The 19,747-nt window shown below is 41.6% G+C and overlaps 19 non-coding genes across 19 annotated transcripts; 9 read left to right on the forward strand and 10 right to left on the reverse strand.

Annotated features, from left to right (window-relative positions):
- Positions 1-1,130: 1,130 nt before the first annotated feature.
- On the reverse strand, positions 1,131-1,202 carry TRNAE-CUC (transfer RNA glutamic acid (anticodon CUC)). The gene has a single exon. It is a non-coding gene; the product is annotated as a tRNA-Glu (tRNA).
- Positions 1,203-2,820: 1,618 nt separating this feature from the next.
- Positions 2,821-2,892, reverse strand: TRNAE-CUC (transfer RNA glutamic acid (anticodon CUC)). Its single transcript has one exon. It is a non-coding gene; the product is annotated as a tRNA-Glu (tRNA).
- A 1,623-nt stretch (positions 2,893-4,515) lies between these two features.
- TRNAE-CUC (transfer RNA glutamic acid (anticodon CUC)) lies at positions 4,516-4,587 on the reverse strand. The gene has a single exon. It is a non-coding gene; the product is annotated as a tRNA-Glu (tRNA).
- A 658-nt stretch (positions 4,588-5,245) lies between these two features.
- Positions 5,246-5,318, forward strand: TRNAT-CGU (transfer RNA threonine (anticodon CGU)). The gene has a single exon. It is a non-coding gene; the product is annotated as a tRNA-Thr (tRNA).
- Positions 5,319-6,941: 1,623 nt separating this feature from the next.
- On the forward strand, positions 6,942-7,014 carry TRNAT-CGU (transfer RNA threonine (anticodon CGU)). Its single transcript has one exon. It is a non-coding gene; the product is annotated as a tRNA-Thr (tRNA).
- An 892-nt stretch (positions 7,015-7,906) lies between these two features.
- TRNAE-CUC (transfer RNA glutamic acid (anticodon CUC)) lies at positions 7,907-7,978 on the reverse strand. The gene has a single exon. It is a non-coding gene; the product is annotated as a tRNA-Glu (tRNA).
- A 658-nt stretch (positions 7,979-8,636) lies between these two features.
- On the forward strand, positions 8,637-8,709 carry TRNAT-CGU (transfer RNA threonine (anticodon CGU)). The gene has a single exon. It is a non-coding gene; the product is annotated as a tRNA-Thr (tRNA).
- Positions 8,710-10,332: 1,623 nt separating this feature from the next.
- Positions 10,333-10,405, forward strand: TRNAT-CGU (transfer RNA threonine (anticodon CGU)). The gene has a single exon. It is a non-coding gene; the product is annotated as a tRNA-Thr (tRNA).
- Positions 10,406-11,297: 892 nt separating this feature from the next.
- TRNAE-CUC (transfer RNA glutamic acid (anticodon CUC)) lies at positions 11,298-11,369 on the reverse strand. Its single transcript has one exon. It is a non-coding gene; the product is annotated as a tRNA-Glu (tRNA).
- Positions 11,370-12,027: 658 nt separating this feature from the next.
- On the forward strand, positions 12,028-12,100 carry TRNAT-CGU (transfer RNA threonine (anticodon CGU)). The gene has a single exon. It is a non-coding gene; the product is annotated as a tRNA-Thr (tRNA).
- Positions 12,101-12,995: 895 nt separating this feature from the next.
- Positions 12,996-13,067, reverse strand: TRNAE-CUC (transfer RNA glutamic acid (anticodon CUC)). Its single transcript has one exon. It is a non-coding gene; the product is annotated as a tRNA-Glu (tRNA).
- Positions 13,068-13,725: 658 nt separating this feature from the next.
- Positions 13,726-13,798, forward strand: TRNAT-CGU (transfer RNA threonine (anticodon CGU)). The gene has a single exon. It is a non-coding gene; the product is annotated as a tRNA-Thr (tRNA).
- An 892-nt stretch (positions 13,799-14,690) lies between these two features.
- On the reverse strand, positions 14,691-14,762 carry TRNAE-CUC (transfer RNA glutamic acid (anticodon CUC)). The gene has a single exon. It is a non-coding gene; the product is annotated as a tRNA-Glu (tRNA).
- A 496-nt stretch (positions 14,763-15,258) lies between these two features.
- Positions 15,259-15,330, reverse strand: TRNAE-UUC (transfer RNA glutamic acid (anticodon UUC)). The gene has a single exon. It is a non-coding gene; the product is annotated as a tRNA-Glu (tRNA).
- A 90-nt stretch (positions 15,331-15,420) lies between these two features.
- Positions 15,421-15,493, forward strand: TRNAT-CGU (transfer RNA threonine (anticodon CGU)). Its single transcript has one exon. It is a non-coding gene; the product is annotated as a tRNA-Thr (tRNA).
- Positions 15,494-16,388: 895 nt separating this feature from the next.
- TRNAE-CUC (transfer RNA glutamic acid (anticodon CUC)) lies at positions 16,389-16,460 on the reverse strand. Its single transcript has one exon. It is a non-coding gene; the product is annotated as a tRNA-Glu (tRNA).
- Positions 16,461-17,118: 658 nt separating this feature from the next.
- TRNAT-CGU (transfer RNA threonine (anticodon CGU)) lies at positions 17,119-17,191 on the forward strand. Its single transcript has one exon. It is a non-coding gene; the product is annotated as a tRNA-Thr (tRNA).
- Positions 17,192-18,083: 892 nt separating this feature from the next.
- TRNAE-CUC (transfer RNA glutamic acid (anticodon CUC)) lies at positions 18,084-18,155 on the reverse strand. Its single transcript has one exon. It is a non-coding gene; the product is annotated as a tRNA-Glu (tRNA).
- Positions 18,156-18,813: 658 nt separating this feature from the next.
- Positions 18,814-18,886, forward strand: TRNAT-CGU (transfer RNA threonine (anticodon CGU)). Its single transcript has one exon. It is a non-coding gene; the product is annotated as a tRNA-Thr (tRNA).
- The last annotated feature ends 861 nt before the right edge of the window (positions 18,887-19,747 follow it).

Genomic DNA, 19,747 nt, shown 5'->3' on the forward strand with positions numbered 1-19,747 from the left:
TGTTTCCATACCGGGAGTCGAACCCAGGCCACCTGGGTGAAAACCAGGAATCCTAAGCGCTAGACCATACGGGAGAAGATGTACTGCCAGCTCACTTACAATATGAAAAAAAAGAGGTGTACTGCTTTGCACAAGCAACTTCCGCAGATTATTACATGCATCTTGCCTCGTTAGCGCAGCAGGTAGCGCGTCAGTCTCGTAATCTGAAGGTCGTGAGTTCGATTCTCACATGGGGCACTGGTACCTTGTTTCCGTAACTGATTTTGCCACTATCTTGGCTAGAGAGTCACAGCTCTTTTCCATTCAGTAACAAAACATCACCAATTGATGGAAGGGGAGCTCCAATGACAGACAGGGATAAAGGCTTGTTGAGTCCCTTAACACCCAGGAATTAAAAGTGAGAGATATGAATGGTTTGAGATATGACATCAAATAAGCTTTTGTGCAAATAAATATCCAAAAAACCTGGTGGTCTGCATTTTTGGCTGCAAAGAGCAGTTCCAACCTAAACTGATTCTGTCTGCAAGGCACGTGTCGGCTTTGGAATGTGGACACTAGTCCCAAAAAAAAGTCTCTCCCATAGCAGGAATTGAACCAGTCAACCAGGAATACTAACTAAGTCTTTCTCCACATGGTGTAAGCAGTACAGTAAACAGCAAGACAGGTGTAAAAAAAAAAAAAAAAAAAAAGAGTGTTTTGCTTTGAATACAAAACATAAACTTTACAAGAGCTAAAACACGCTACATGGTCAAGGTTTTTGGCACGTCAGTTGAATAATTTGAAGATCACGAGTTTTTTGCTCACAAGTGCCATCCTCCTTTTCTCAAGAGATTTTGTCACTAACTCTGAACTTTCCAATTCAGTTCTAAACTGTTTCCGATTAGAAAGAACATGGGAGCCCTAATGACTGACAGGACACATGGCTTGTTGAGTCCCTTGACACTTTTGTGTAAAACTGTGTAGTTGAAAAAGGCTTAAGCTATGAAACAAAAGGAAATCTTTTGCAAAAGTCATAATGCATCGCCAATGTTAAGTATTTTTGTTGCAAAGTGAAAATCTACCAGAAACATTTTTGATTGAAAAACACGCGTCAGTCTTTGAATGGTGGCAGTAGCTAAGATAAAGGTGCATTCCCATACCGGGAGTCGAACCCGGGCCACCTGGGTGAGAACCAGGAATCCTAACCGCTAGACCATATGGGAAAAGATGCGCTAACGTCTCAGTGACATTATGAAAAAAATAAGTTTTCTGCTATGCACAATAAACTTCTGCAGATCTGCAGGTGCAACTTGCTTCGTTAGCGCAGTAGGTAGTGCGTCAGTCTCGTAATCTGAAGGTTGTGAGTTTGAGCCTCACACGGGGCACTGTTCCCTCCTTTTCTCGAGAGATTTTGTCACCAACTTATAACTTTTCCATTCAATTCTACAACGTTTTCCATTAGAAAGGAAATGGGAATCCAAATAACTTACAGGACCCATGAGTTGTTGAGTCTCTTGACACTTTGGTGTAAAAAGGGGTGGTTGAGAATGAGTTGAGCTACGAATCCAAATTGAATCTTGCGTGAAGGGTCAGAATGAAGTGCCAAAACGCGGGCGTTCAGCATTTTTGCCTGAAAAAAACAAATCCTACCTGAAATACGTTTGTTTTAAAAACACACGTCAGTCTTTGAATGTTGGCAACGGTGTAGAAAAGGATGTGTTTCCATACCGGGAGTCGAACCCAGGCCACCTGGGTGAAAACCAGGAATCCTAAGCGCTAGACCATACGGGAGAAGATGTACTGCCAGCTCACTTACAATATGAAAAAAAAGAGGTGTACTGCTTTGCACAAGCAACTTCCGCAGATTATTACATGCATCTTGCCTCGTTAGCGCAGCAGGTAGCGCGTCAGTCTCGTAATCTGAAGGTCGTGAGTTCGATTCTCACATGGGGCACTGGTACCTTGTTTCCGTAACTGATTTTGCCACTATCTTGGCTAGAGAGTCACAGCTCTTTTCCATTCAGTAACAAAACATCACCAATTGATGGAAGGGGAGCTCCAATGACAGACAGGGATAAAGGCTTGTTGAGTCCCTTAACACCCAGGAATTAAAAGTGAGAGATATGAATGGTTTGAGATATGACATCAAATAAGCTTTTGTGCAAATAAATATCCAAAAAACCTGGTGGTCTGCATTTTTGGCTGCAAAGAGCAGTTCCAACCTAAACTGATTCTGTCTGCAAGGCACGTGTCGGCTTTGGAATGTGGACACTAGTCCCAAAAAAAAGTCTCTCCCATAGCAGGAATTGAACCAGTCAACCAGGAATACTAACTAAGTCTTTCTCCACATGGTGTAAGCAGTACAGTAAACAGCAAGACAGGTGTAAAAAAAAAAAAAAAGAGTGTTTTGCTTTGAATACAAAACATAAACATTACAAGAGCTAAAACACGCTACATGGTCAAGGTTTTTGGCACGTCAGTTGAATAATTTGAAGATCACGAGTTTTTTGCTCACAAGTGCCATCCTCCTTTTCTCAAGAGATTTTGTCACTAACTATGAACTTTCCAATTCAGTTCTAAACTGTTTCCGATTAGAAAGAACATGGGAGCCCTAATGACTGACAGGACACATGGCTTGTTGAGTCCCTTGACACTTTTGTGTAAAACTGTGTAGTTGAAAAAGGCTTAAGCTATGAAACAAAAGGAAATCTTTTGCAAAAGTCATAATGCATCGCCAATGTTAAGTATTTTTGTTGCAAAGTGAAAATCTACCAGAAACATTTTTGATTGAAAAACACGCGTCAGTCTTTGAATGGTGGCAGTAGCTAAGATAAAGGTGCATTCCCATACCGGGAGTCGAACCCGGGCCACCTGGGTGAGAACCAGGAATCCTAACCGCTAGACCATATGGGAAAAGATGCGCTAACGTCTCAGTGACATTATGAAAAAAATAAGTTTTCTGCTATGCACAATAAACTTCTGCAGATCTGCAGGTGCAACTTGCTTCGTTAGCGCAGTAGGTAGTGCGTCAGTCTCGTAATCTGAAGGTTGTGAGTTTGAGCCTCACACGGGGCACTGTTCCCTCCTTTTCTCGAGAGATTTTGTCACCAACTTATAACTTTTCCATTCAATTCTACAACGTTTTCCATTAGAAAGGAAATGGGAATCCAAATAACTTACAGGACCCATGAGTTGTTGAGTCTCTTGACACTTTGGTGTAAAAAGGGGTGGTTGAGAATGAGTTGAGCTACGAATCCAAATTGAATCTTGCGTGAAGGGTCAGAATGAAGTGCCAAAACGCGGGCGTTCAGCATTTTTGCCTGAAAAAAACAAATCCTACCTGAAATACGTTTGTTTTAAAAACACACGTCAGTCTTTGAATGTTGGCAACGGTGTAGAAAAGGATGTGTTTCCATACCGGGAGTCGAACCCAGGCCACCTGGGTGAAAACCAGGAATCCTAAGCGCTAGACCATACGGGAGAAGATGTACTGCCAGCTCACTTACAATATGAAAAAAAAGAGGTGTACTGCTTTGCACAAGCAACTTCCGCAGATTATTACATGCATCTTGCCTCGTTAGCGCAGCAGGTAGCGCGTCAGTCTCGTAATCTGAAGGTCGTGAGTTCGATTCTCACATGGGGCACTGGTACCTTGTTTCCGTAACTGATTTTGCCACTATCTTGGCTAGAGAGTCACAGCTCTTTTCCATTCAGTAACAAAACATCACCAATTGATGGAAGGGGAGCTCCAATGACAGACAGGGATAAAGGCTTGTTGAGTCCCTTAACACCCAGGAATTAAAAGTGAGAGATATGAATGGTTTGAGATATGACATCAAATAAGCTTTTGTGCAAATAAATATCCAAAAAATCTGGTGGTCTGCATTTTTGGCTGCAAAGAGCAGTTCCAACCTAAACTGATTCTGTCTGCAAGGCACGTGTCGGCTTTGGAATGTGGACACTAGTCCCAAAAAAAGTCTCTCCCATAGCAGGAATTGAACCAGTCAACCAGGAATACTAACTAAGTCTTTCTCCACATGGTGTAAGCAGTACAGTAAACAGCAAGACAGGTGTAAAAAAAAAAAAAAAAAAAAAGAGTGTTTTGCTTTGAATACAAAACATAAACATTACAAGAGCTAAAACACGCTACATGGTCAAGGTTTTTGGCACGTCAGTTGAATAATTTGAAGATCACGAGTTTTTTGCTCACAAGTGCCATCCTCCTTTTCTCAAGAGATTTTGTCACTAACTCTGAACTTTCCAATTCAGTTCTAAACTGTTTCCGATTAGAAAGAACATGGGAGCCCTAATGACTGACAGGACACATGGCTTGTTGAGTCCCTTGACACTTTTGTGTAAAACTGTGTAGTTGAAAAAGGCTTAAGCTATGAAACAAAAGGAAATCTTTTGCAAAAGTCATAATGCATCGCCAATGTTAAGTATTTTTGTTGCAAAGTGAAAATCTACCAGAAACATTTTTGATTGAAAAACACGCGTCAGTCTTTGAATGGTGGCAGTAGCTAAGATAAAGGTGCATTCCCATACCGGGAGTCGAACCCGGGCCACCTGGGTGAGAACCAGGAATCCTAACCGCTAGACCATATGGGAAAAGATGCGCTAACGTCTCAGTGACATTATGAAAAAAATAAGTTTTCTGCTATGCACAATAAACTTCTGCAGATCTGCAGGTGCAACTTGCTTCGTTAGCGCAGTAGGTAGTGCGTCAGTCTCGTAATCTGAAGGTTGTGAGTTTGAGCCTCACACGGGGCACTGTTCCCTCCTTTTCTCGAGAGATTTTGTCACCAACTTATAACTTTTCCATTCAATTCTACAACGTTTTCCATTAGAAAGGAAATGGGAATCCAAATAACTTACAGGACCCATGAGTTGTTGAGTCTCTTGACACTTTGGTGTAAAAAGGGGTGGTTGAGAATGAGTTGAGCTACGAATCCAAATTGAATCTTGCGTGAAGGGTCAGAATGAAGTGCCAAAACGCGGGCGTTCAGCATTTTTGCCTGAAAAAAACAAATCCTACCTGAAATACGTTTGTTTTAAAAACACACGTCAGTCTTTGAATGTTGGCAACGGTGTAGAAAAGGATGTGTTTCCATACCGGGAGTCGAACCCAGGCCACCTGGGTGAAAACCAGGAATCCTAAGCGCTAGACCATACGGGAGAAGATGTACTGCCAGCTCACTTACAATATGAAAAAAAAGAGGTGTACTGCTTTGCACAAGCAACTTCCGTAGATTATTACATGCATCTTGCCTCGTTAGCGCAGCAGGTAGCGCGTCAGTCTCGTAATCTGAAGGTCGTGAGTTCGATTCTCACATGGGGCACTGGTACCTTGTTTCCGTAACTGATTTTGCCACTATCTTGGCTAGAGAGTCACAGCTCTTTTCCATTCAGTAACAAAACATCACCAATTGATGGAAGGGGAGCTCCAATGACAGACAGGGATAAAGGCTTGTTGAGTCCCTTAACACCCAGGAATTAAAAGTGAGAGATATGAATGGTTTGAGATATGACATCAAATAAGCTTTTGTGCAAATAAATATCCAAAAAATCTGGTGGTCTGCATTTTTGGCTGCAAAGAGCAGTTCCAACCTAAACTGATTCTGTCTGCAAGGCACGTGTCGGCTTTGGAATGTGGACACTAGTCCCAAAAAAAAGTCTCTCCCATAGCAGGAATTGAACCAGTCAACCAGGAATACTAACTAAGTCTTTCTCCACATGGTGTAAGCAGTACAGTAAACAGCAAGACAGGTGTAAAAAAAAAAAAAAAAAAAAAGAGTGTTTTGCTTTGAATACAAAACATAAACATTACAAGAGCTAAAACACGCTACATGGTCAAGGTTTTTGGCACGTCAGTTGAATAATTTGAAGATCACGAGTTTTTTGCTCACAAGTGCCATCCTCCTTTTCTCAAGAGATTTTGTCACTAACTCTGAACTTTCCAATTCAGTTCTAAACTGTTTCCGATTAGAAAGAACATGGGAGCCCTAATGACTGACAGGACACATGGCTTGTTGAGTCCCTTGACACTTTTGTGTAAAACTGTGTAGTTGAAAAAGGCTTAAGCTATGAAACAAAAGGAAATCTTTTGCAAAAGTCATAATGCATCGCCAATGTTAAGTATTTTTGTTGCAAAGTGAAAATCTACCAGAAACATTTTTGATTGAAAAACACGCGTCAGTCTTTGAATGGTGGCAGTAGCTAAGATAAAGGTGCATTCCCATACCGGGAGTCGAACCCGGGCCACCTGGGTGAGAACCAGGAATCCTAACCGCTAAACCATATGGGAAAAGATGCGCTAACGTCTCAGTGACATTATGAAAAAAATAAGTTTTCTGCTATGCACAATAAACTTCTGCAGATCTGCAGGTGCAACTTGCTTCGTTAGCGCAGTAGGTAGTGCGTCAGTCTCGTAATCTGAAGGTTGTGAGTTTGAGCCTCACACGGGGCACTGTTCCCTCCTTTTCTCGAGAGATTTTGTCACCAACTTATAACTTTTCCATTCAATTCTACAACGTTTTCCATTAGAAAGGAAATGGGAATCCAAATAACTTACAGGACCCATGAGTTGTTGAGTCTCTTGACACTTTGGTGTAAAAAGGGGTGGTTGAGAATGAGTTGAGCTACGAATCCAAATTGAATCTTGCGTGAAGGGTCAGAATGAAGTGCCAAAACGCGGGCGTTCAGCATTTTTGCCTGAAAAAAACAAATCCTACCTGAAATACGTTTGTTTTAAAAACACACGTCAGTCTTTGAATGTTGGCAACGGTGTAGAAAAAGATGTGTTTCCATACCGGGAGTCGAACCCAGGCCACCTGGGTGAAAACCAGGAATCCTAAGCGCTAGACCATACGGGAGAAGATGTACTGCCAGCTCACTTACAATATGAAAAAAAAGAGGTGTACTGCTTTGCACAAGCAACTTCCGCAGATTATTACATGCATCTTGCCTCGTTAGCGCAGCAGGTAGCGCGTCAGTCTCGTAATCTGAAGGTCGTGAGTTCGATTCTCACATGGGGCACTGGTACCTTGTTTCCGTAACTGATTTTGCCACTATCTTGGCTAGAGAGTCACAGCTCTTTTCCATTCAGTAACAAAACATCACCAATTGATGGAAGGGGAGCTCCAATGACAGACAGGGATAAAGGCTTGTTGAGTCCCTTAACACCCAGGAATTAAAAGTGAGAGATATGAATGGTTTGAGATATGACATCAAATAAGCTTTTGTGCAAATAAATATCCAAAAAATCTGGTGGTCTGCATTTTTGGCTGCAAAGAGCAGTTCCAACCTAAACTGATTCTGTCTGCAAGGCACGTGTCGGCTTTGGAATGTGGACACTAGTCCCAAAAAAAGTCTCTCCCATAGCAGGAATTGAACCAGTCAACCAGGAATACTAACTAAGTCTTTCTCCACATGGTGTAAGCAGTACAGTAAACAGCAAGACAGGTGTAAAAAAAAAAAAAAAAAAAAAGAGTGTTTTGCTTTGAATACAAAACATAAACATTACAAGAGCTAAAACACGCTACATGGTCAAGGTTTTTGGCACGTCAGTTGAATAATTTGAAGATCACGAGTTTTTTGCTCACAAGTGCCATCCTCCTTTTCTCAAGAGATTTTGTCACTAACTCTGAACTTTCCAATTCAGTTCTAAACTGTTTCCGATTAGAAAGAACATGGGAGCCCTAATGACTGACAGGACACATGGCTTGTTGAGTCCCTTGACACTTTTGTGTAAAACTGTGTAGTTGAAAAAGGCTTAAGCTATGAAACAAAAGGAAATCTTTTGCAAAAGTCATAATGCATCGCCAATGTTAAGTATTTTTGTTGCAAAGTGAAAATCTACCAGAAACATTTTTGATTGAAAAACACGCGTCAGTCTTTGAATGGTGGCAGTAGCTAAGATAAAGGTGCATTCCCATACCGGGAGTCGAACCCGGGCCACCTGGGTGAGAACCAGGAATCCTAACCGCTAGACCATATGGGAAAAGATGCGCTAACGTCTCAGTGACATTATGAAAAAAATAAGTTTTCTCCTATGCACAATAAACTTCTGCAGATCTGCAGGTGCAACTTGCTTCGTTAGCGCAGTAGGTAGTGCGTCAGTCTCGTAATCTGAAGGTTGTGAGTTTGAGCCTCACACGGGGCACTGTTCCCTCCTTTTCTCGAGAGATTTTGTCACCAACTTAGAACTTTTCCATTCAATTCTACAACGTTTTCCATTAGAAAGGAAATGGGAATCCAAATAACTTACAGGACCCATGAGTTGTTGAGTCTCTTGACACTTTGGTGTAAAAAGGGGTGGTTGAGAATGAGTTGAGCTACGAATCCAAATTGAATCTTGCGTGAAGGGTCAGAATGAAGTGCCAAAACGCGGGCGTTCAGCATTTTTGCCTGAAAAAAACAAATCCTACCTGAAATACGTTTGTTTTAAAAACACACGTCAGTCTTTGAATGTTGGCAACGGTGTAGAAAAGGATGTGTTTCCATACCGGGAGTCGAACCCAGGCCACCTGGGTGAAAACCAGGAATCCTAAGCGCTAGACCATACGGGAGAAGATGTACTGCCAGCTCACTTACAATATGAAAAAAAAGAGGTGTACTGCTTTGCACAAGCAACTTCCGTAGATTATTACATGCATCTTGCCTCGTTAGCGCAGCAGGTAGCGCGTCAGTCTCGTAATCTGAAGGTCGTGAGTTCGATTCTCACATGGGGCACTGGTACCTTGTTTCCGTAACTGATTTTGCCACTATCTTGGCTAGAGAGTCACAGCTCTTTTCCATTCAGTAACAAAACATCACCAATTGATGGAAGGGGAGCTCCAATGACAGACAGGGATAAAGGCTTGTTGAGTCCCTTAACACCCAGGAATTAAAAGTGAGAGATATGAATGGTTTGAGATATGACATCAAATAAGCTTTTGTGCAAATAAATATCCAAAAAATCTGGTGGTCTGCATTTTTGGCTGCAAAGAGCAGTTCCAACCTAAACTGATTCTGTCTGCAAGGCACGTGTCGGCTTTGGAATGTGGACACTAGTCCCAAAAAAAAGTCTCTCCCATAGCAGGAATTGAACCAGTCAACCAGGAATACTAACTAAGTCTTTCTCCACATGGTGTAAGCAGTACAGTAAACAGCAAGACAGGTGTAAAAAAAAAAAAAAAAAAAAAGAGTGTTTTGCTTTGAATACAAAACATAAACATTACAAGAGCTAAAACACGCTACATGGTCAAGGTTTTTGGCACGTCAGTTGAATAATTTGAAGATCACGAGTTTTTTGCTCACAAGTGCCATCCTCCTTTTCTCAAGAGATTTTGTCACTAACTCTGAACTTTCCAATTCAGTTCTAAACTGTTTCCGATTAGAAAGAACATGGGAGCCCTAATGACTGACAGGACACATGGCTTGTTGAGTCCCTTGACACTTTTGTGTAAAACTGTGTAGTTGAAAAAGGCTTAAGCTATGAAACAAAAGGAAATCTTTTGCAAAAGTCATAATGCATCGCCAATGTTAAGTATTTTTGTTGCAAAGTGAAAATCTACCAGAAACATTTTTGATTGAAAAACACGCGTCAGTCTTTGAATGGTGGCAGTAGCTAAGATAAAGGTGCATTCCCATACCGGGAGTCGAACCCGGGCCACCTGGGTGAGAACCAGGAATCCTAACCGCTAAACCATATGGGAAAAGATGCGCTAACGTCTCAGTGACATTATGAAAAAAATAAGTTTTCTGCTATGCACAATAAACTTCTGCAGATCTGCAGGTGCAACTTGCTTCGTTAGCGCAGTAGGTAGTGCGTCAGTCTCGTAATCTGAAGGTTGTGAGTTTGAGCCTCACACGGGGCACTGTTCCCTCCTTTTCTCGAGAGATTTTGTCACCAACTTATAACTTTTCCATTCAATTCTACAACGTTTTCCATTAGAAAGGAAATGGGAATCCAAATAACTTACAGGACCCATGAGTTGTTGAGTCTCTTGACACTTTGGTGTAAAAAGGGGTGGTTGAGAATGAGTTGAGCTACGAATCCAAATTGAATCTTGCGTGAAGGGTCAGAATGAAGTGCCAAAACGCGGGCGTTCAGCATTTTTGCCTGAAAAAAACAAATCCTACCTGAAATACGTTTGTTTTAAAAACACACGTCAGTCTTTGAATGTTGGCAACGGTGTAGAAAAAGATGTGTTTCCATACCGGGAGTCGAACCCAGGCCACCTGGGTGAAAACCAGGAATCCTAAGCGCTAGACCATACGGGAGAAGATGTACTGCCAGCTCACTTACAATATGAAAAAAAAGAGGTGTACTGCTTTGCACAAGCAACTTCCGCAGATTATTACATGCATCTTGCCTCGTTAGCGCAGCAGGTAGCGCGTCAGTCTCGTAATCTGAAGGTCGTGAGTTCGATTCTCACATGGGGCACTGGTACCTTGTTTCCGTAACTGATTTTGCCACTATCTTGGCTAGAGAGTCACAGCTCTTTTCCATTCAGTAACAAAACATCACCAATTGATGGAAGGGGAGCTCCAATGACAGACAGGGATAAAGGCTTGTTGAGTCCCTTAACACCCAGGAATTAAAAGTGAGAGATATGAATGGTTTGAGATATGACATCAAATAAGCTTTTGTGCAAATAAATATCCAAAAAATCTGGTGGTCTGCATTTTTGGCTGCAAAGAGCAGTTCCAACCTAAACTGATTCTGTCTGCAAGGCACGTGTCGGCTTTGGAATGTGGACACTAGTCCCAAAAAAAGTCTCTCCCATAGCAGGAATTGAACCAGTCAACCAGGAATACTAACTAAGTCTTTCTCCACATGGTGTAAGCAGTACAGTAAACAGCAAGACAGGTGTAAAAAAAAAAAAAAAAAAAAAGAGTGTTTTGCTTTGAATACAAAACATAAACATTACAAGAGCTAAAACACGCTACATGGTCAAGGTTTTTGGCACGTCAGTTGAATAATTTGAAGATCACGAGTTTTTTGCTCACAAGTGCCATCCTCCTTTTCTCAAGAGATTTTGTCACTAACTCTGAACTTTCCAATTCAGTTCTAAACTGTTTCCGATTAGAAAGAACATGGGAGCCCTAATGACTGACAGGACACATGGCTTGTTGAGTCCCTTGACACTTTTGTGTAAAACTGTGTAGTTGAAAAAGGCTTAAGCTATGAAACAAAAGGAAATCTTTTGCAAAAGTCATAATGCATCGCCAATGTTAAGTATTTTTGTTGCAAAGTGAAAATCTACCAGAAACATTTTTGATTGAAAAACACGCGTCAGTCTTTGAATGGTGGCAGTAGCTAAGATAAAGGTGCATTCCCATACCGGGAGTCGAACCCGGGCCACCTGGGTGAGAACCAGGAATCCTAACCGCTAGACCATATGGGAAAAGATGCGCTAACGTCTCAGTGACATTATGAAAAAAATAAGTTTTCTCCTATGCACAATAAACTTCTGCAGATCTGCAGGTGCAACTTGCTTCGTTAGCGCAGTAGGTAGTGCGTCAGTCTCGTAATCTGAAGGTTGTGAGTTTGAGCCTCACACGGGGCACTGTTCCCTCCTTTTCTCGAGAGATTTTGTCACCAACTTAGAACTTTTCCATTCAATTCTACAACGTTTTCCATTAGAAAGGAAATGGGAATCCAAATAACTTACAGGACCCATGAGTTGTTGAGTCTCTTGACACTTTGGTGTAAAAAGGGGTGGTTGAGAATGAGTTGAGCTACGAATCCAAATTGAATCTTGCGTGAAGGGTCAGAATGAAGTGCCAAAACGCGGGCGTTCAGCATTTTTGCCTGAAAAAAACAAATCCTACCTGAAATACGTTTGTTTTAAAAACACACGTCAGTCTTTGAATGTTGGCAACGGTGTAGAAAAGGATGTGTTTCCATACCGGGAGTCGAACCCAGGCCACCTGGGTGAAAACCAGGAATCCTAAGCGCTAGACCATACGGGAGAAGATGTACTGCCAGCTCACTTACAATATGAAAAAAAAGAGGTGTACTGCTTTGCACAAGCAACTTCCGTAGATTATTACATGCATCTTGCCTCGTTAGCGCAGCAGGTAGCGCGTCAGTCTCGTAATCTGAAGGTCGTGAGTTCGATTCTCACATGGGGCACTGGTACCTTGTTTCCGTAACTGATTTTGCCACTATCTTGGCTAGAGAGTCACAGCTCTTTTCCATTCAGTAACAAAACATCACCAATTGATGGAAGGGGAGCTCCAATGACAGACAGGGATAAAGGCTTGTTGAGTCCCTTAACACCCAGGAATTAAAAGTGAGAGATATGAATGGTTTGAGATATGACATCAAATAAGCTTTTGTGCAAATAAATATCCAAAAAATCTGGTGGTCTGCATTTTTGGCTGCAAAGAGCAGTTCCAACCTAAACTGATTCTGTCTGCAAGGCACGTGTCGGCTTTGGAATGTGGACACTAGTCCCAAAAAAAAGTCTCTCCCATAGCAGGAATTGAACCAGTCAACCAGGAATACTAACTAAGTCTTTCTCCACATGGTGTAAGCAGTACAGTAAACAGCAAGACAGGTGTAAAAAAAAAAAAAAAAAAAAAAAGAGTGTTTTGCTTTGAATACAAAACATAAACATTACAAGAGCTAAAACACGCTACATGGTCAAGGTTTTTGGCACGTCAGTTGAATAATTTGAAGATCACGAGTTTTTTGCTCACAAGTGCCATCCTCCTTTTCTCAAGAGATTTTGTCACTAACTCTGAACTTTCCAATTCAGTTCTAAACTGTTTCCGATTAGAAAGAACATGGGAGCCCTAATGACTGACAGGACACATGGCTTGTTGAGTCCCTTGACACTTTTGTGTAAAACTGTGTAGTTGAAAAAGGCTTAAGCTATGAAACAAAAGGAAATCTTTTGCAAAAGTCATAATGCATCGCCAATGTTAAGTATTTTTGTTGCAAAGTGAAAATCTACCAGAAACATTTTTGATTGAAAAACACGCGTCAGTCTTTGAATGGTGGCAGTAGCTAAGATAAAGGTGCATTCCCATACCGGGAGTCGAACCCGGGCCACCTGGGTGAGAACCAGGAATCCTAACCGCTAGACCATATGGGAAAAGATGCGCTAACGTCTCAGTGACATTATGAAAAAAATAAGTTTTCTGCTATGCACAATAAACTTCTGCAGATCTGCAGGTGCAACTTGCTTCGTTAGCGCAGTAGGTAGTGCGTCAGTCTCGTAATCTGAAGGTTGTGAGTTTGAGCCTCACACGGGGCACTGTTCCCTCCTTTTCTCGAGAGATTTTGTCACCAACTTATAACTTTTCCATTCAATTCTACAACGTTTTCCATTAGAAAGGAAATGGGAATCCAAATAACTTACAGGACCCATGAGTTGTTGAGTCTCTTGACACTTTGGTGTAAAAAGGGGTGGTTGAGAATGAGTTGAGCTACGAATCCAAATTGAATCTTGCGTGAAGGGTCAGAATGAAGTGCCAAAACGCGGGCGTTCAGCATTTTTGCCTGAAAAAAACAAATCCTACCTGAAATACGTTTGTTTTAAAAACACACGTCAGTCTTTGAATGTTGGCAACGGTGTAGAAAAAGATGTGTTTCCATACCGGGAGTCGAACCCAGGCCACCTGGGTGAAAACCAGGAATCCTAAGCGCTAGACCATACGGGAGAAGATGTACTGCCAGCTCACTTACAATATGAAAAAAAAGAGGTGTACTGCTTTGCACAAGCAACTTCCGCAGATTATTACATGCATCTTGCCTCGTTAGCGCAGCAGGTAGCGCGTCAGTCTCGTAATCTGAAGGTCGTGAGTTCGATTCTCACATGGGGCACTGGTACCTTGTTTCCGTAACTGATTTTGCCACTATCTTGGCTAGAGAGTCACAGCTCTTTTCCATTCAGTAACAAAACATCACCAATTGATGGAAGGGGAGCTCCAATGACAGACAGGGATAAAGGCTTGTTGAGTCCCTTAACACCCAGGAATTAAAAGTGAGAGATATGAATGGTTTGAGATATGACATCAAATAAGCTTTTGTGCAAATAAATATCCAAAAAATCTGGTGGTCTGCATTTTTGGCTGCAAAGAGCAGTTCCAACCTAAACTGATTCTGTCTGCAAGGCACGTGTCGGCTTTGGAATGTGGACACTAGTCCCAAAAAAAGTCTCTCCCATAGCAGGAATTGAACCAGTCAACCAGGAATACTAACTAAGTCTTTCTCCACATGGTGTAAGCAGTACAGTAAACAGCAAGACAGGTGTAAAAAAAAAAAAAAAAAAAAAGAGTGTTTTGCTTTGAATACAAAACATAAACATTACAAGAGCTAAAACACGCTACATGGTCAAGGTTTTTGGCACGTCAGTTGAATAATTTGAAGATCACGAGTTTTTTGCTCACAAGTGCCATCCTCCTTTTCTCAAGAGATTTTGTCACTAACTCTGAACTTTCCAATTCAGTTCTAAACTGTTTCCGATTAGAAAGAACATGGGAGCCCTAATGACTGACAGGACACATGGCTTGTTGAGTCCCTTGACACTTTTGTGTAAAACTGTGTAGTTGAAAAAGGCTTAAGCTATGAAACAAAAGGAAATCTTTTGCAAAAGTCATAATGCATCGCCAATGTTAAGTATTTTTGTTGCAAAGTGAAAATCTACCAGAAACATTTTTGATTGAAAAACACGCGTCAGTCTTTGAATGGTGGCAGTAGCTAAGATAAAGGTGCATTCCCATACCGGGAGTCGAACCCGGGCCACCTGGGTGAGAACCAGGAATCCTAACCGCTAGACCATATGGGAAAAGATGCGCTAACGTCTCAGTGACATTATGAAAAAAATAAGTTTTCTCCTATGCACAATAAACTTCTGCAGATCTGCAGGTGCAACTTGCTTCGTTAGCGCAGTAGGTAGTGCGTCAGTCTCGTAATCTGAAGGTTGTGAGTTTGAGCCTCACACGGGGCACTGTTCCCTCCTTTTCTCGAGAGATTTTGTCACCAACTTAGAACTTTTCCATTCAATTCTACAACGTTTTCCATTAGAAAGGAAATGGGAATCCAAATAACTTACAGGACCCATGAGTTGTTGAGTCTCTTGACACTTTGGTGTAAAAAGGGGTGGTTGAGAATGAGTTGAGCTACGAATCCAAATTGAATCTTGCGTGAAGGGTCAGAATGAAGTGCCAAAACGCGGGCGTTCAGCATTTTTGCCTGAAAAAAACAAATCCTACCTGAAATACGTTTGTTTTAAAAACACACGTCAGTCTTTGAATGTTGGCAACGGTGTAGAAAAGGATGTGTTTCCATACCGGGAGTCGAACCCGGGCCACCTGGGTGAAAACCAGGAATCCTAAGCGCTAGACCATACGGGAGAAGATGTACTGCCAGCTCACTTACAATATGAAAAAAAAGAGGTGTACTGCTTTGCACAAGCAACTTCCGTAGATTATTACATGCATCTTGCCTCGTTAGCGCAGCAGGTAGCGCGTCAGTCTCGTAATCTGAAGGTCGTGAGTTCGATTCTCACATGGGGCACTGGTACCTTGTTTCCGTAACTGATTTTGCCACTATCTTGGCTAGAGAGTCACAGCTCTTTTCCATTCAGTAACAAAACATCACCAATTGATGGAAGGGGAGCTCCAATGACAGACAGGGATAAAGGCTTGTTGAGTCCCTTAACACCCAGGAATTAAAAGTGAGAGATATGAATGGTTTGAGATATGACATCAAATAAGCTTTTGTGCAAATAAATATCCAAAAAATCTGGTGGTCTGCATTTTTGGCTGCAAAGAGCAGTTCCAACCTAAACTGATTCTGTCTGCAAGGCACGTGTCGGCTTTGGAATGTGGACACTAGTCCCAAAAAAAAGTCTCTCCCATAGCAGGAATTGAACCAGTCAACCAGGAATACTAACTAAGTCTTTCTCCACATGGTGTAAGCAGTACAGTAAACAGCAAGACAGGTGTAAAAAAAAAAAAAAAAAAAAAAAGAGTGTTTTGCTTTGAATACAAAACATAAACATTACAAGAGCTAAAACACGCTACATGGTCAAGGTTTTTGGCACGTCAGTTGAATAATTTGAAGATCACGAGTTTTTTGCTCACAAGTGCCATCCTCCTTTTCTCAAGAGATTTTGTCACTAACTCTGAACTTTCCAATTCAGTTCTAAACTGTTTCCGATTAGAAAGAACATGGGAGCCCTAATGACTGACAGGACACATGGCTTGTTGAGTCCCTTGACACTTTTGTGTAAAACTGTGTAGTTGAAAAAGGCTTAAGCTATGAAACAAAAGGAAATCTTTTGCAAAAGTCATAATGCATCGCCAATGTTAAGTATTTTTGTTGCAAAGTGAAAATCTACCAGAAACATTTTTGATTGAAAAACACGCGTCAGTCTTTGAATGGTGGCAGTAGCTAAGATAAAGGTGCATTCCCATACCGGGAGTCGAACCCGGGCCACCTGGGTGAGAACCAGGAATCCTAACCGCTAGACCATATGGGAAAAGATGCGCTAACGTCTCAGTGACATTATGAAAAAAATAAGTTTTCTGCTATGCACAATAAACTTCTGCAGATCTGCAGGTGCAACTTGCTTCGTTAGCGCAGTAGGTAGTGCGTCAGTCTCGTAATCTGAAGGTTGTGAGTTTGAGCCTCACACGGGGCACTGTTCCCTCCTTTTCTCGAGAGATTTTGTCACCAACTTATAACTTTTCCATTCAATTCTACAACGTTTTCCATTAGAAAGGAAATGGGAATCCAAATAACTTACAGGACCCATGAGTTGTTGAGTCTCTTGACACTTTGGTGTAAAAAGGGGTGGTTGAGAATGAGTTGAGCTACGAATCCAAATTGAATCTTGCGTGAAGGGTCAGAATGAAGTGCCAAAACGCGGGCGTTCAGCATTTTTGCCTGAAAAAAACAAATCCTACCTGAAATACGTTTGTTTTAAAAACACACGTCAGTCTTTGAATGTTGGCAACGGTGTAGAAAAAGATGTGTTTCCATACCGGGAGTCGAACCCAGGCCACCTGGGTGAAAACCAGGAATCCTAAGCGCTAGACCATACGGGAGAAGATGTACTGCCAGCTCACTTACAATATGAAAAAAAAGAGGTGTACTGCTTTGCACAAGCAACTTCCGCAGATTATTACATGCATCTTGCCTCGTTAGCGCAGCAGGTAGCGCGTCAGTCTCGTAATCTGAAGGTCGTGAGTTCGATTCTCACATGGGGCACTGGTACCTTGTTTCCGTAACTGATTTTGCCACTATCTTGGCTAGAGAGTCACAGCTCTTTTCCATTCAGTAACAAAACATCACCAATTGATGGAAGGGGAGCTCCAATGACAGACAGGGATAAAGGCTTGTTGAGTCCCTTAACACCCAGGAATTAAAAGTGAGAGATATGAATGGTTTGAGATATGACATCAAATAAGCTTTTGTGCAAATAAATATCCAAAAAATCTGGTGGTCTGCATTTTTGGCTGCAAAGAGCAGTTCCAACCTAAACTGATTCTGTCTGCAAGGCACGTGTCGGCTTTGGAATGTGGACACTAGTCCCAAAAAAAGTCTCTCCCATAGCAGGAATTGAACCAGTCAACCAGGAATACTAACTAAGTCTTTCTCCACATGGTGTAAGCAGTACAGTAAACAGCAAGACAGGTGTAAAAAAAAAAAAAAAAAAAAAGAGTGTTTTGCTTTGAATACAAAACATAAACATTACAAGAGCTAAAACACGCTACATGGTCAAGGTTTTTGGCACGTCAGTTGAATAATTTGAAGATCACGAGTTTTTTGCTCACAAGTGCCATCCTCCTTTTCTCAAGAGATTTTGTCACTAACTCTGAACTTTCCAATTCAGTTCTAAACTGTTTCCGATTAGAAAGAACATGGGAGCCCTAATGACTGACAGGACACATGGCTTGTTGAGTCCCTTGACACTTTTGTGTAAAACTGTGTAGTTGAAAAAGGCTTAAGCTATGAAACAAAAGGAAATCTTTTGCAAAAGTCATAATGCATCGCCAATGTTAAGTATTTTTGTTGCAAAGTGAAAATCTACCAGAAACATTTTTGATTGAAAAACACGCGTCAGTCTTTGAATGGTGGCAGTAGCTAAGATAAAGGTGCATTCCCATACCGGGAGTCGAACCCGGGCCACCTGGGTGAGAACCAGGAATCCTAACCGCTAGACCATATGGGAAAAGATGCGCTAACGTCTCAGTGACATTATGAAAAAAATAAGTTTTCTCCTATGCACAATAAACTTCTGCAGATCTGCAGGTGCAACTTGCTTCGTTAGCGCAGTAGGTAGTGCGTCAGTCTCGTAATCTGAAGGTTGTGAGTTTGAGCCTCACACGGGGCACTGTTCCCTCCTTTTCTCGAGAGATTTTGTCACCAACTTAGAACTTTTCCATTCAATTCTACAACGTTTTCCATTAGAAAGGAAATGGGAATCCAAATAACTTACAGGACCCATGAGTTGTTGAGTCTCTTGACACTTTGGTGTAAAAAGGGGTGGTTGAGAATGAGTTGAGCTACGAATCCAAATTGAATCTTGCGTGAAGGGTCAGAATGAAGTGCCAAAACGCGGGCGTTCAGCATTTTTGCCTGAAAAAAACAAATCCTACCTGAAATACGTTTGTTTTAAAAACACACGTCAGTCTTTGAATGTTGGCAACGGTGTAGAAAAGGATGTGTTTCCATACCGGGAGTCGAACCCAGGCCACCTGGGTGAAAACCAGGAATCCTAAGCGCTAGACCATACGGGAGAAGATGTACTGCCAGCTCACTTACAATATGAAAAAAAAGAGGTGTACTGCTTTGCACAAGCAACTTCCGTAGATTATTACATGCATCTTGCCTCGTTAGCGCAGCAGGTAGCGCGTCAGTCTCGTAATCTGAAGGTCGTGAGTTCGATTCTCACATGGGGCACTGGTACCTTGTTTCCGTAACTGATTTTGCCACTATCTTGGCTAGAGAGTCACAGCTCTTTTCCATTCAGTAACAAAACATCACCAATTGATGGAAGGGGAGCTCCAATGACAGACAGGGATAAAGGCTTGTTGAGTCCCTTAACACCCAGGAATTAAAAGTGAGAGATATGAATGGTTTGAGATATGACATCAAATAAGCTTTTGTGCAAATAAATATCCAAAAAATCTGGTGGTCTGCATTTTTGGCTGCAAAGAGCAGTTCCAACCTAAACTGATTCTGTCTGCAAGGCACGTGTCGGCTTTGGAATGTGGACACTAGTCCCAAAAAAAAGTCTCTCCCATAGCAGGAATTGAACCAGTCAACCAGGAATACTAACTAAGTCTTTCTCCACATGGTGTAAGCAGTACAGTAAACAGCAAGACAGGTGTAAAAAAAAAAAAAAAAAAAAAAAGAGTGTTTTGCTTTGAATACAAAACATAAACATTACAAGAGCTAAAACACGCTACATGGTCAAGGTTTTTGGCACGTCAGTTGAATAATTTGAAGATCACGAGTTTTTTGCTCACAAGTGCCATCCTCCTTTTCTCAAGAGATTTTGTCACTAACTCTGAACTTTCCAATTCAGTTCTAAACTGTTTCCGATTAGAAAGAACATGGGAGCCCTAATGACTGACAGGACACATGGCTTGTTGAGTCCCTTGACACTTTTGTGTAAAACTGTGTAGTTGAAAAAGGCTTAAGCTATGAAACAAAAGGAAATCTTTTGCAAAAGTCATAATGCATCGCCAATGTTAAGTATTTTTGTTGCAAAGTGAAAATCTACCAGAAACATTTTTGATTGAAAAACACGCGTCAGTC

This window comes from Phyllobates terribilis, unplaced genomic scaffold, assembly GCF_046119375.1.
Source record: "Phyllobates terribilis strain yellow unplaced genomic scaffold, ASM4611937v1 Scaffold_971__1_contigs__length_502685, whole genome shotgun sequence".
NCBI classification, from domain to species: Eukaryota; Metazoa; Chordata; class Amphibia; order Anura; family Dendrobatidae; genus Phyllobates; species Phyllobates terribilis.